Genomic DNA, 13,557 nt, shown 5'->3' on the forward strand with positions numbered 1-13,557 from the left:
TCTAAAGGTATACTTTCTATTATACAATTGTAAGTTTTCTGTATTTTTCGCTTTGATCTCAGGATTTGATTCACAAACAACGTCCTAAACACAAACAATTCCTGCCTTTATAAGTTATGTGAACATGAATATTTTACAACCACATGAATTATCAGAATTTAAAAAGAGAGGTTGTTCAAATACAGCCAGAAACATCGATATTCATGTTGACATTATATCAAATTTGTTCCCATGCACAAAAACATTTGTCTGTGAAACATATGGAGGACATTTAAGTGCTGCTTATTTAAGGACATGAAAAATAAGTCCCTTTCAACTTCATATTTAGAACAGTAGATCAACAGTTATCAAGAGTATAATAATAATAATAATAATAATAATAATAATAATAATAATAATAATAAATTAAGAAGAATGGCACATTTGGTTGTGAAAGTCCCATCTGATATATGCTCCTTAGTAAAGCGCAATCCTCCTTTCGGATTCGCCATTTATTCAATTGTTGCAGGAGGGGGTCAATCGTTTTTCTTTTGTCGAACCAAGGGAGGCAACTAATGGAACTAGAACGTTCATTATAAACAATTGATTAGGTAGTCAACTAATGCAACTAAGAGGTTAGTGTTGTTGTTTCCATAAAATGTTTTACCGGGGTGTACTAGACTTTATGACTGCCTTAAATCCCAAACACGCCCATATATCATTGTTATAAATAAGATGTATCAATTATTTTCTGCTACTCGATATCGGATTATTTTAAACAAGGAAATGTGTCTTTCTCAATGAAACAATATGTGACTTTGCATAATCCGATCGAGAGCTATCTGCAATGTGTTGTTCGATTCAAGCTACCCTGTCTATAATTACGGCAAATTGGACATTCAGTTATTTGTGAGACGCATTGACATCGAAAGACAAACTGACTGAAGAGAGTTTTGGAGTATGAATCTCTGGTCACAAGAAATCTACGTCAGCGCGGAATGAATAGATGTGATCATGTGACTAGCTTTAGAAATACGCCCTACCTATGCTTAGGACATAACAACTTTCACGATCCAATCAGTCAACGAAATAACAAAATGTCTTTCTATGTAGTTGTGCCGAAAGTTTCAAATTTGTATGAGGTTACGTTGCCAAATAAAGAGTATAATCTAAAGTGGAATTGGCAGTGATAACTATGACTGTACTTCCCCATATTCTGACACTATTACTGTGTAAATACCTCGCCTACCTGCACACGTTTCCGACGAAGAGATAGGTATCAAGATAAGAGAATACGGAGTGGAATTCCTATCTCCCATTCAGGATAGATACTACCCTAGAAATCGTGTGACAGACGTGACGCATTTTTGTTTTGGATATTTAATTTTGATTGTTTGTTATTTTTTAAATATTTATTATTTGTTATTTCATGTTTTATTTCGTATTCTAGAGAAATTATTTGTTACATTTTACAATACTTGCTGGTTTTACATCTTTTCTAGTACTTAGGTTAAGAACATAGATTTGTAATATTATGTAAAATACAGTTTTCCAAAAGAGATAAAATCTTAGCCCTACAGTCGGAAGCATCAAACTGTAAGTGACCATTAGTTCGTTAAGTTATTGCATGATAATCAAGTAAAGGTGCGCTCTTTTTGTCTTGACCCGGGTCGCATGATGACAGATTGCACAGATTTCGTGTGCCACAAGTGTTGGAAACAGCGTCATGTTCCTAGGAAGTACAAAAGGCAAAGCTCTGACAATTGTGGAAATTTTCTTTATTTGTGTTCATGTGGGAAATATGACTTAAGAAATACAACTGCCTAAAGATGTTACATGCTAAATGATTAAATTGAAGAAATTAATTACCGAATTGCTAACGTTGCCACAAAGGAAGATAGATTGGGGATTCAAGTTGTAGAAGATGATGAACACGAGGTTGATGAAGTAATACAGGGTGCAGATGGTGAAGAAAGAGGTGATGAAACTGATCAAGAAAAAGCTTTTCACAGAGTCAACCATTCATACTGGTATCTCTTTTACGACAATTCGGGTTTGGTGACAGTTTTATTTAATGGATACAAATATTTTATATTGAAATTAGAAACAGTGTTAAATGCATTTAATGAAAGCCTTTTCAATTAAACATTCAGTCCTCCAAAGTTGCCCTATACTAACTATACTATATTTATTTGAAGCGGAACATTTAGGGCTCGCTATAATTATAAATTATTATGTCAATGTTGCTCTATTTCTATTGTCTAGCAGTACAAGTAAAGTCTTTCAACATGCCGATGGTACAACCATGACATTAGCAAAGAAAGAATCTATTAATCAATCATTTATTGTACTTGGTTTATATTGTAAAGGATCTGGTTCAAAAGGGAATAAAGAAAACAAACGGAACTTTTATTTAATTCATCAGGCAGTCTCTGTTGAATTCTGCAGACAGCTCCAATTTCAACATTGTGATCACGTTATCTTAATTTTGGGAACTAGTGCTGGAGCTCAGTTAGAATAACACTTTGTCTAAAATTAAAACTTATTACACAGAGGTGATACTAAATTGTATGACTTCTGTTCATGTATAGCACAAATGTTTTACTCGCTTTTAAGTAGCTTGATTTTCCGTAAACCAGCCGCTGTTTCCTTTTGGAGTAGGGTATTTTGTTTTGGAAACATTTACTCACTAGAAAAAATACATTTGCCACTCTAGTATCACCCTTAACGTTCAACTGGTATTATATATAGCATTACCGATAGAGAACAGCCTTATCAGAGAGAAGTTTTAATCGGAAAGAATGGTGTTAGATGCACACTGCATTTAACACTGTCTTTAATATCGGCTGAATAAAAATTTGACCAAATCCAAAATTTATGTGAATGAGACAAACTTTTGACTCTGTCAAAAACGTTGCTTTTATCAATTTTTAAGGTATATCCCTCGATGTTGTCCCTCTAGGTCATAGCAATGACATCTCCTACAGTGAATGTTGTATCAGCAATATCCCTTCAAACTATAGAGCATGTCTGAATTAGAGGCATAATTTTGGGTAATACCCATTTCAAACCATGAGCCATAACCCTCGTCAAAATAGTATCATCTACATTAAATAGTCTCATAGGTCGCCAATATTTCCAGCTTCTTTAGTCGCTCTTGGTGTTGTAAAAAATGATATTGTATCAAATCTCACTGCCCATGACGTAATTGATTCCTTGTTAACGATCTGAAGAAGAAAAAATCTCTAACAGGTTATCATATTCATAATTTAAAACGTTGTAAAATACAACTACTTTATCGATTTAACCAGACCAAAATATCTAATTTTAGACATTATATTTATAGCTGCATGTATTTTATCAACCCTTGTATGACAATACTCAAATACGTATCATCAGCAGGTACGGATGAATTTACCAAGATTAAAACTGATTCTTTACAACTCTCATCATCTGTGCTCGATAATTACAAAATACAATAAAACTTATAAATGTATTTTAATATTTGATTTTCATTTGAAACAAGTGAGCCAAAGTCATCAATGGATTCATTAATAACATTTCGCTTTTGTTGATATTTTTCAGGATTTTTTTATAAAGTATTTGCTATTTGCGTCACTTTCAATCACCAAACTGGATTAAAATCTCGGTATAACACCTCAAAACAATTTTATTTCTTAGTCACTTCATTGTTGTTCGAGTTCTTCCTATGTATTGATATCAAATGAATCTTTAGCGGTAAATTTTACAGAAAATAGAATCATTTTGTCTTGACATCTATACAATTCTTGGAAACTTTCTTTCTTTCTCTTCGTACTGTATAGGAGCGAGAATTCTTACTTTTATATTTTGCATTATCCACTAAGTGAGTTGTTCACTAAAATATTTTACTCTTTCCCTCAATAATAATAGATTTCACTCTACATACCTATTCATCATTACAAACATTATCTAATTTAAGTAAGTGCCTAATTTCTTCGTTGCATGTAGTTATTTTAGGATCGATCTCATAATGATGTACATGCATAACAAAATATTTTGCATACCAATATATAATTTGGAGGAATTTAAGATATAATCCATCCTGCACTGCCATAGTTCGCATAGTACCATTCTCTCTTGATCTCCAAAGATCGTAAATATTGCTATCAACTGTAATTATGAAGCTCTCGAATAGCAATATCATCGATACGTATGTGTTTGTTATGTTGATCAATTGCAGCTATTGTAACCACCTACCAAGGTAGTGCTATAACTCGTATTGGTCTCCACAATTGTTGCACACGGTATTAGTGGATCAGATACAGTTTTATATGCAACGTTCACTCCATAAAGTCGGCCTTTGGATATAACTTCTAGAAACCTAAGATCGTTGTGTTCACCGAAAAGTCGTCTGACTACAAACGAAACAAGTGAAAATGGTTCTTGGATTTTGAGAGTGCTCCAGAAACAGCAGTTATGTAGACATTTTGGTGTTAACGTGTCTAAGTATAGCAGATTATATACAAAACTTAAAGAGGTTAAAGATAAACTTGCAAGTACGTTATTGGTTTTATTAATATTGGAGTACACAGGTATGGAATTAGTCGGCTCACAAATTATATTTTCCATGAAACTACCGCGATTCCATGAACGTTGTATTATTGTGAAACTTAATTTAACCCTAGCCCTCAGAATATAAGTGAACTGGAGAGAGTCCATTGCTTGTGCGCTATACATCTGGAAGGTATTACGTTCACATGTTCATACTTTATGTACCTGTGTACCTTTTAGAAGAAGAAATAAGTAGAAATTAGAAAGAATATGAAGAGGAATATCTATACCCCGGTCAACATAGACACCAATCTGATAAAATCAGATCTCCGCTGTCCTACGTGAAGATGTGACGACGACCACTGAAGAATGACATTCAGGTGACCATTAAATTAGCCAATGGAAATGCAACTTTCAAAAAATCTGAAAGTGAATCAAATCGTTCGATACACATTCATCCTTTTCACCCACGGTGCTCTTTCTCAAAACGCAAAGATATTAGACCTCATCTGACTGGTTGATAAAATTAGCAATTATGGTAATAGCATAGGTACCAGAATATGCCTTCTAAGCGATCGCTGTCAGATCTTCATTTGGTAACAGCGGAGATCTGATTTTAATCAGTTTGGTACACAGGTACTTAAAGTATGAACAGGTGAAAGGACAGCTACATAAACGAACATTTTCCCCGTCATTTCTTCTACACTTCTGATAACATCAGTTTCTTTGACCTTCTTAACATTAACCGCAATTGTAGATTGTTGTCCAAGACTATCCGAGTATACAAACGTACAGTCTCCTGTTACTTAAAATTTGACCATCGTTTTAATGGGCATTACACACACTTCTAGTAAACAGACACATACGCGTGTGCTTTGGTGCCGTTTTGGAATTTTGGAAACAACTCACCCCTTACCCTCCCAAACCTTAACTTGATCCCTTTTGCCTTGCTCGCAACCCTAAATGTTTCTGCTAATCGGCCGATTCGCGGCATTGATATTTGGCTACACTTCCCGCATGCATGTTAGCACTACTGGGACTTTATTTCAATGCCAAGAAATGTTGTTGTTTTTTTTTCTCCTGTGGGAGATAAAATGTTCCACACGCACAAAAAGTACAACTCGATTATAAATATGCAGCCGGAACAGGTCAATACACAAACCTGTCACAAACATGCACAAAACGTCAGTCCATTCAAGACACAAACCACCAAAAAAAATCATGGAGACATCATTAGGCGTGTTTTCTTTCTGACGTGACGATATCACATTACAATATTGATGAATACGGTTTGTAGTCATAACTAAAAGTTCTACACATCAGATAAAATGTATATCGACGAAGATGGGATTCGAACCCACGCGGGGAGACCCCAATGGATTAGCAGTCCATCGCCTTAACCACTCGGCCACCTCGTCCGGTGTATTTTGATGAGTACACTATTTATGTAGGGAGTGATCTATAGCTACCTGGCCTAAACCACACACAACTTTTGTCTGATATTCACGATTCAATATGTCTTTTTCAGACAGAAAAAAATTCTAACCATCGAACCATCCTAGCTCTAACTGATGTGCACATAATGAACCTAGTGCATGATATTCTTTAAAAGAAGAAATATATATCTTCAGGTAAATTAAAACAATTCTCCTGGCTGGGAGAAAACTCAACATTACCCACCTACCCACCCAATAAACAGAAACAAATACATGGTCGGTCCCTTAGTGAGCAAGCATGTTCATATCAATGGATTGTTAGGCAAGGGAAAAAACTCGTACGAACATTCGTTGTATTCATCTCTTCGGTAAGTATTACATCAGATAAGTGAATATCAGTTCCATTTTTTTTTAAAGTTATAAAAATCAATGTTTTCTAACAGCAGAGCCGAGTGGCCGAGTGGTCTAAAGCGCTCTCCGTCACGGATCACTGCCATCTCACCTCTGTCTGCGTGGGTTCGAGTCTCGGGCTCGGCCAATGTGGACATGTGAGAAAGCTTGCCGGTAGCTTCTCGTGGGTCGGTGGTTCTTTCCGGGGTTTTCCCGGGTTCTTCCTCCACCATTAATACTGGCCGCCATGTATAGCCTATCTTGTGTTGAAAAATGGCGTTAAACCCTATAACAACAACAATAACAACTAACAGCAGAGTGGCGCAGTGGAAGCGTGCTGGGCCCATAACCCAGAGGTCCGTGGATCGAAACCACGCTCTGCTAATCACTTTTATTTGGTTTTTGTTTTTTGTTTTTAATTTTAAATTCATAACATCAAATTATCATTTATCTTCAGGCACAAAAATATAAATAAAAGGCACATTCAGTAAATATGTATCTGATTTCATATATAAAATGTGGGTCAATGTAATTTACTTTTCACGCTTCAATGACGGCTTTTTTTGGTGCTAATTTGGACCTTCTACACCGTTCTAGCAATAATAAAATGTCAAATGTACATGCAGCTAAAGTGAAATAGAACAAAAGGTCAAGGTAACATTACTTTCACCCTTAAGCCATGTATTTTGTTGAGATCCTATATAGAAGTTGATACATGCATGTAAAATATTAAGTTCTTTTCTTTGGCACTGTATCAATTATTGTAGAGAATTTAAAGGTACAGAAAACAATTTGTCAAGGACATGATACAAGCAAAAGAAAAACAATGTGGCATGTAATGATATAGCATTGGAACGTTCGACAGTGATCAGGTGGACAAGCCTCCCCGTGTTTCCCACCCCACCGCCGGCATCACCCTTCCCCACCCCCAGACAAAAATGAGTGTTTGTCTCCCTGGCCCTCACTAGCTGCTAAATCCCACAGTCAGCTTGCGGTCTTCTTTGCGCTCCCTGTGAAAAATACATACTGAACCACCCCTGCGATCCCACCCAAAAGTGCCGAAAAGTTTTGACCTCTGACATGACATTGCCATATTAAAAATGGAATTTATTTTGTTTCAATTTTTCGTTAATCCATACAATATGTGCTCTTAAAAGGCAAATTTACACATTTCCAGTGATTACATGTTTCCAAACTTGATATCCTACTCCGGAAGGAAACGGAGGCTGGTTCTCGAAAATTAAACTTTAGATGAGCCTGTAAAATAATTGTGGTGTATATGAATAGAGGTCATACAATTTGCTATCAATTTTGGGATATATAGTATTTCTTCAATTGGTCACGGTGGGGTTTGATTCTTTTGTGTCATTCTAAAGGTATACTTTCTATTATACAATTGTAAGTTTTCTGTATTTTTCGCTTTGATCTCAGGATTTGATTCACAAACAACGTCCTAAACACAAACAATTCCTGCCTTTATAAGTTATGTGAACATGAATATTTTACAACCACATGAATTATCAGAATTTAAAAAGAGAGGTTGTTCAAATACAGCCAGAAACATCGATATTCATGTTGACATTATATCAAATTTGTTCCCATGCACAAAAACATTTGTCTGTGAAACATATGGAGGACATTTAAGTGCTGCTTATTTAAGGACATGAAAAATAAGTCCCTTTCAACTTCATATTTAGAACAGTAGATCAACAGTTATCAAGAGTATAATAATAATAATAATAATAATAATAATAATAATAATAATAATAATAAATTAAGAAGAATGGCACATTTGGTTGTGAAAGTCCCATCTGATATATGCTCCTTAGTAAAGCGCAATCCTCCTTTCGGATTCGCCATTTATTCAATTGTTGCAGGAGGGGGTCAATCGTTTTTCTTTTGTCGAACCAAGGGAGGCAACTAATGGAACTAGAACGTTCATTATAAACAATTGATTAGGTAGTCAACTAATGCAACTAAGAGGTTAGTGTTGTTGTTTCCATAAAATGTTTTACCGGGGTGTACTAGACTTTATGACTGCCTTAAATCCCAAACACGCCCATATATCATTGTTATAAATAAGATGTATCAATTATTTTCTGCTACTCGATATCGGATTATTTTAAACAAGGAAATGTGTCTTTCTCAATGAAACAATATGTGACTTTGCATAATCCGATCGAGAGCTATCTGCAATGTGTTGTTCGATTCAAGCTACCCTGTCTATAATTACGGCAAATTGGACATTCAGTTATTTGTGAGACGCATTGACATCGAAAGACAAACTGACTGAAGAGAGTTTTGGAGTATGAATCTCTGGTCACAAGAAATCTACGTCAGCGCGGAATGAATAGATGTGATCATGTGACTAGCTTTAGAAATACGCCCTACCTATGCTTAGGACATAACAACTTTCACGATCCAATCAGTCAACGAAATAACAAAATGTCTTTCTATGTAGTTGTGCCGAAAGTTTCAAATTTGTATGAGGTTACGTTGCCAAATAAAGAGTATAATCTAAAGTGGAATTGGCAGTGATAACTATGACTGTACTTCCCCATATTCTGACACTATTACTGTGTAAATACCTCGCCTACCTGCACACGTTTCCGACGAAGAGATAGGTATCAAGATAAGAGAATACGGAGTGGAATTCCTATCTCCCATTCAGGATAGATACTACCCTAGAAATCGTGTGACAGACGTGACGCATTTTTGTTTTGGATATTTAATTTTGATTGTTTGTTATTTTTTAAATATTTATTATTTGTTATTTCATGTTTTATTTCGTATTCTAGAGAAATTATTTGTTACATTTTACAATACTTGCTGGTTTTACATCTTTTCTAGTACTTAGGTTAAGAACATAGATTTGTAATATTATGTAAAATACAGTTTTCCAAAAGAGATAAAATCTTAGCCCTACAGTCGGAAGCATCAAACTGTAAGTGACCATTAGTTCGTTAAGTTATTGCATGATAATCAAGTAAAGGTGCGCTCTTTTTGTCTTGACCCGGGTCGCATGATGACAGATTGCACAGATTTCGTGTGCCACAAGTGTTGGAAACAGCGTCATGTTCCTAGGAAGTACAAAAGGCAAAGCTCTGACAATTGTGGAAATTTTCTTTATTTGTGTTCATGTGGGAAATATGACTTAAGAAATACAACTGCCTAAAGATGTTACATGCTAAATGATTAAATTGAAGAAATTAATTACCGAATTGCTAACGTTGCCACAAAGGAAGATAGATTGGGGATTCAAGTTGTAGAAGATGATGAACACGAGGTTGATGAAGTAATACAGGGTGCAGATGGTGAAGAAAGAGGTGATGAAACTGATCAAGAAAAAGCTTTTCACAGAGTCAACCATTCATACTGGTATCTCTTTTACGACAATTCGGGTTTGGTGACAGTTTTATTTAATGGATACAAATATTTTATATTGAAATTAGAAACAGTGTTAAATGCATTTAATGAAAGCCTTTTCAATTAAACATTCAGTCCTCCAAAGTTGCCCTATACTAACTATACTATATTTATTTGAAGCGGAACATTTAGGGCTCGCTATAATTATAAATTATTATGTCAATGTTGCTCTATTTCTATTGTCTAGCAGTACAAGTAAAGTCTTTCAACATGCCGATGGTACAACCATGACATTAGCAAAGAAAGAATCTATTAATCAATCATTTATTGTACTTGGTTTATATTGTAAAGGATCTGGTTCAAAAGGGAATAAAGAAAACAAACGGAACTTTTATTTAATTCATCAGGCAGTCTCTGTTGAATTCTGCAGACAGCTCCAATTTCAACATTGTGATCACGTTATCTTAATTTTGGGAACTAGTGCTGGAGCTCAGTTAGAATAACACTTTGTCTAAAATTAAAACTTATTACACAGAGGTGATACTAAATTGTATGACTTCTGTTCATGTATAGCACAAATGTTTTACTCGCTTTTAAGTAGCTTGATTTTCCGTAAACCAGCCGCTGTTTCCTTTTGGAGTAGGGTATTTTGTTTTGGAAACATTTACTCACTAGAAAAAATACATTTGCCACTCTAGTATCACCCTTAACGTTCAACTGGTATTATATATAGCATTACCGATAGAGAACAGCCTTATCAGAGAGAAGTTTTAATCGGAAAGAATGGTGTTAGATGCACACTGCATTTAACACTGTCTTTAATATCGGCTGAATAAAAATTTGACCAAATCCAAAATTTATGTGAATGAGACAAACTTTTGACTCTGTCAAAAACGTTGCTTTTATCAATTTTTAAGGTATATCCCTCGATGTTGTCCCTCTAGGTCATAGCAATGACATCTCCTACAGTGAATGTTGTATCAGCAATATCCCTTCAAACTATAGAGCATGTCTGAATTAGAGGCATAATTTTGGGTAATACCCATTTCAAACCATGAGCCATAACCCTCGTCAAAATAGTATCATCTACATTAAATAGTCTCATAGGTCGCCAATATTTCCAGCTTCTTTAGTCGCTCTTGGTGTTGTAAAAAATGATATTGTATCAAATCTCACTGTCCATGACGTAATTGATTCCTTGTTAACGATCTGAAGAAGAAAAAATCTCTAACAGGTTATCATATTCATAATTTAAAACGTTGTAAAATACAACTACTTTATCGATTTAACCAGACCAAAATATCTAATTTTAGACATTATATTTATAGCTGCATGTATTTTATCAACCCTTGTATGACAATACTCAAATACGTATCATCAGCAGGTACGGATGAATTTACCAAGATTAAAACTGATTCTTTACAACTCTCATCATCTGTGCTCGATAATTACAAAATACAATAAAACTTATAAATGTATTTTAATATTTGATTTTCATTTGAAACAAGTGAGCCAAAGTCATCAATGGATTCATTAATAACATTTCGCTTTTGTTGATATTTTTCAGGATTTTTTTATAAAGTATTTGCTATTTGCGTCACTTTCAATCACCAAACTGGATTAAAATCTCGGTATAACACCTCAAAACAATTTTATTTCTTAGTCACTTCATTGTTGTTCGAGTTCTTCCTATGTATTGATATCAAATGAATCTTTAGCGGTAAATTTTACAGAAAATAGAATCATTTTGTCTTGACATCTATACAATTCTTGGAAACTTTCTTTCTTTCTCTTCGTACTGTATAGGAGCGAGAATTCTTACTTTTATATTTTGCATTATCCACTAAGTGAGTTGTTCACTAAAATATTTTACTCTTTCCCTCAATAATAATAGATTTCACTCTACATACCTATTCATCATTACAAACATTATCTAATTTAAGTAAGTGCCTAATTTCTTCGTTGCATGTAGTTATTTTAGGATCGATCTCATAATGATGTACATGCATAACAAAATATTTTGCATACCAATATATAATTTGGAGGAATTTAAGATATAATCCATCCTGCACTGCCATTGTTCGCATAGTACCATTCTCTCTTGATCTCCAAAGATCGTAAATATTGCTATCAACTGTAATTATGAAGCTCTCGAATAGCAATATCATCGATACGTATGTGTTTGTTATGTTGATCAATTGCAGCTATTGTAACCACCTACCAAGGTAGTGCTATAACTCGTATTGGTCTCCACAATTGTTGCACACGGTATTAGTGGATCAGATACAGTTTTATATGCAACGTTCACTCCATAAAGTCGGCCTTTGGATATAACTTCTAGAAACCTAAGATCGTTGTGTTCACCGAAAAGTCGTCTGACTACAAACGAAACAAGTGAAAATGGTTCTTGGATTTTGAGAGTGCTCCAGAAACAGCAGTTATGTAGACATTTTGGTGTTAACGTGTCTAAGTATAGCAGATTATATACAAAACTTAAAGAGGTTAAAGATAAACTTGCAAGTACGTTATTGGTTTTATTAATATTGGAGTACACAGGTATGGAATTAGTCGGCTCACAAATTATATTTTCCATGAAACTACCGCGATTCCATGAACGTTGTATTATTGTGAAACTTAATTTAACCCTAGCCCTCAGAATATAAGTGAACTGGAGAGAGTCCATTGCTTGTGCGCTATACATCTGGAAGGTATTACGTTCACATGTTCATACTTTATGTACCTGTGTACCTTTTAGAAGAAGAAATAAGTAGAAATTAGAAAGAATATGAAGAGGAATATCTATACCCCGGTCAACATAGACACCAATCTGATAAAATCAGATCTCCGCTGTCCTACGTGAAGATGTGACGACGACCACTGAAGAATGACATTCAGGTGACCATTAAATTAGCCAATGGAAATGCAACTTTCAAAAAATCTGAAAGTGAATCAAATCGTTCGATACACATTCATCCTTTTCACCCACGGTGCTCTTTCTCAAAACGCAAAGATATTAGACCTCATCTGACTGGTTGATAAAATTAGCAATTATGGTAATAGCATAGGTACCAGAATATGCCTTCTAAGCGATCGCTGTCAGATCTTCATTTGGTAACAGCGGAGATCTGATTTTAATCAGTTTGGTACACAGGTACTTAAAGTATGAACAGGTGAAAGGACAGCTACATAAACGAACATTTTCCCCGTCATTTCTTCTACACTTCTGATAACATCAGTTTCTTTGACCTTCTTAACATTAACCGCAATTGTAGATTGTTGTCCAAGACTATCCGAGTATACAAACGTACAGTCTCCTGTTACTTAAAATTTGACCATCGTTTTAATGGGTATTACACACACTTCTAGTAAACAGACACATACGCGTGTGCTTTGGTGCCGTTTTGGAATTTTGGAAACAACTCACCCCTTACCCTCCCAAACCTTAACTTGATCCCTTTTGCCTTGCTCGCAACCCTAAATGTTTCTGCTAATCGGCCGATTCGCGGCATTGATATTTGGCTACACTTCCCGCATGCATGTTAGCACTACTGGGACTTTATTTCAATGCCAAGAAATGTTGTTGTTTTTTTTTTTCTCCTGTGGGAGATAAAATGTTCCACACGCACAAAAAGTACAACTCGATTATAAAGATGCAGCCGGAACAGGTCAATACACAAACCTGTCACAAACATGCACAAAACGTCAGTCCATTCAAGACACAAACCACCAAAAAAAATCATGGAGACATCATTAGGCGTGTTTTCTTTCTGACGTGACGATATCACATTACAATATTGATGAATACGGTTTGTAGTCATAACTAAAAGTTCTACACATCAGATAAAATGTATAT

The 13,557-nt window shown here is 35.0% G+C and overlaps 1 non-coding gene across 1 annotated transcript; it reads right to left on the reverse strand.

Annotated features, from left to right (window-relative positions):
* Nucleotides 1-5,848: 5,848 nt before the first annotated feature.
* On the reverse strand, nt 5,849-5,930 carry Trnas-gcu (transfer RNA serine (anticodon GCU)). The gene has a single exon. It is a non-coding gene; the product is annotated as a tRNA-Ser (tRNA).
* Nucleotides 5,931-13,557: the final 7,627 nt, after the last annotated feature.

The sequence above is a fragment of the Sinohyriopsis cumingii genome, unplaced genomic scaffold, assembly GCF_028554795.1.
Source record: "Sinohyriopsis cumingii isolate HCF-2022 unplaced genomic scaffold, ASM2855479v2 utg000646l, whole genome shotgun sequence".
Taxonomy (NCBI): Eukaryota; Metazoa; Mollusca; class Bivalvia; order Unionida; family Unionidae; genus Sinohyriopsis; species Sinohyriopsis cumingii.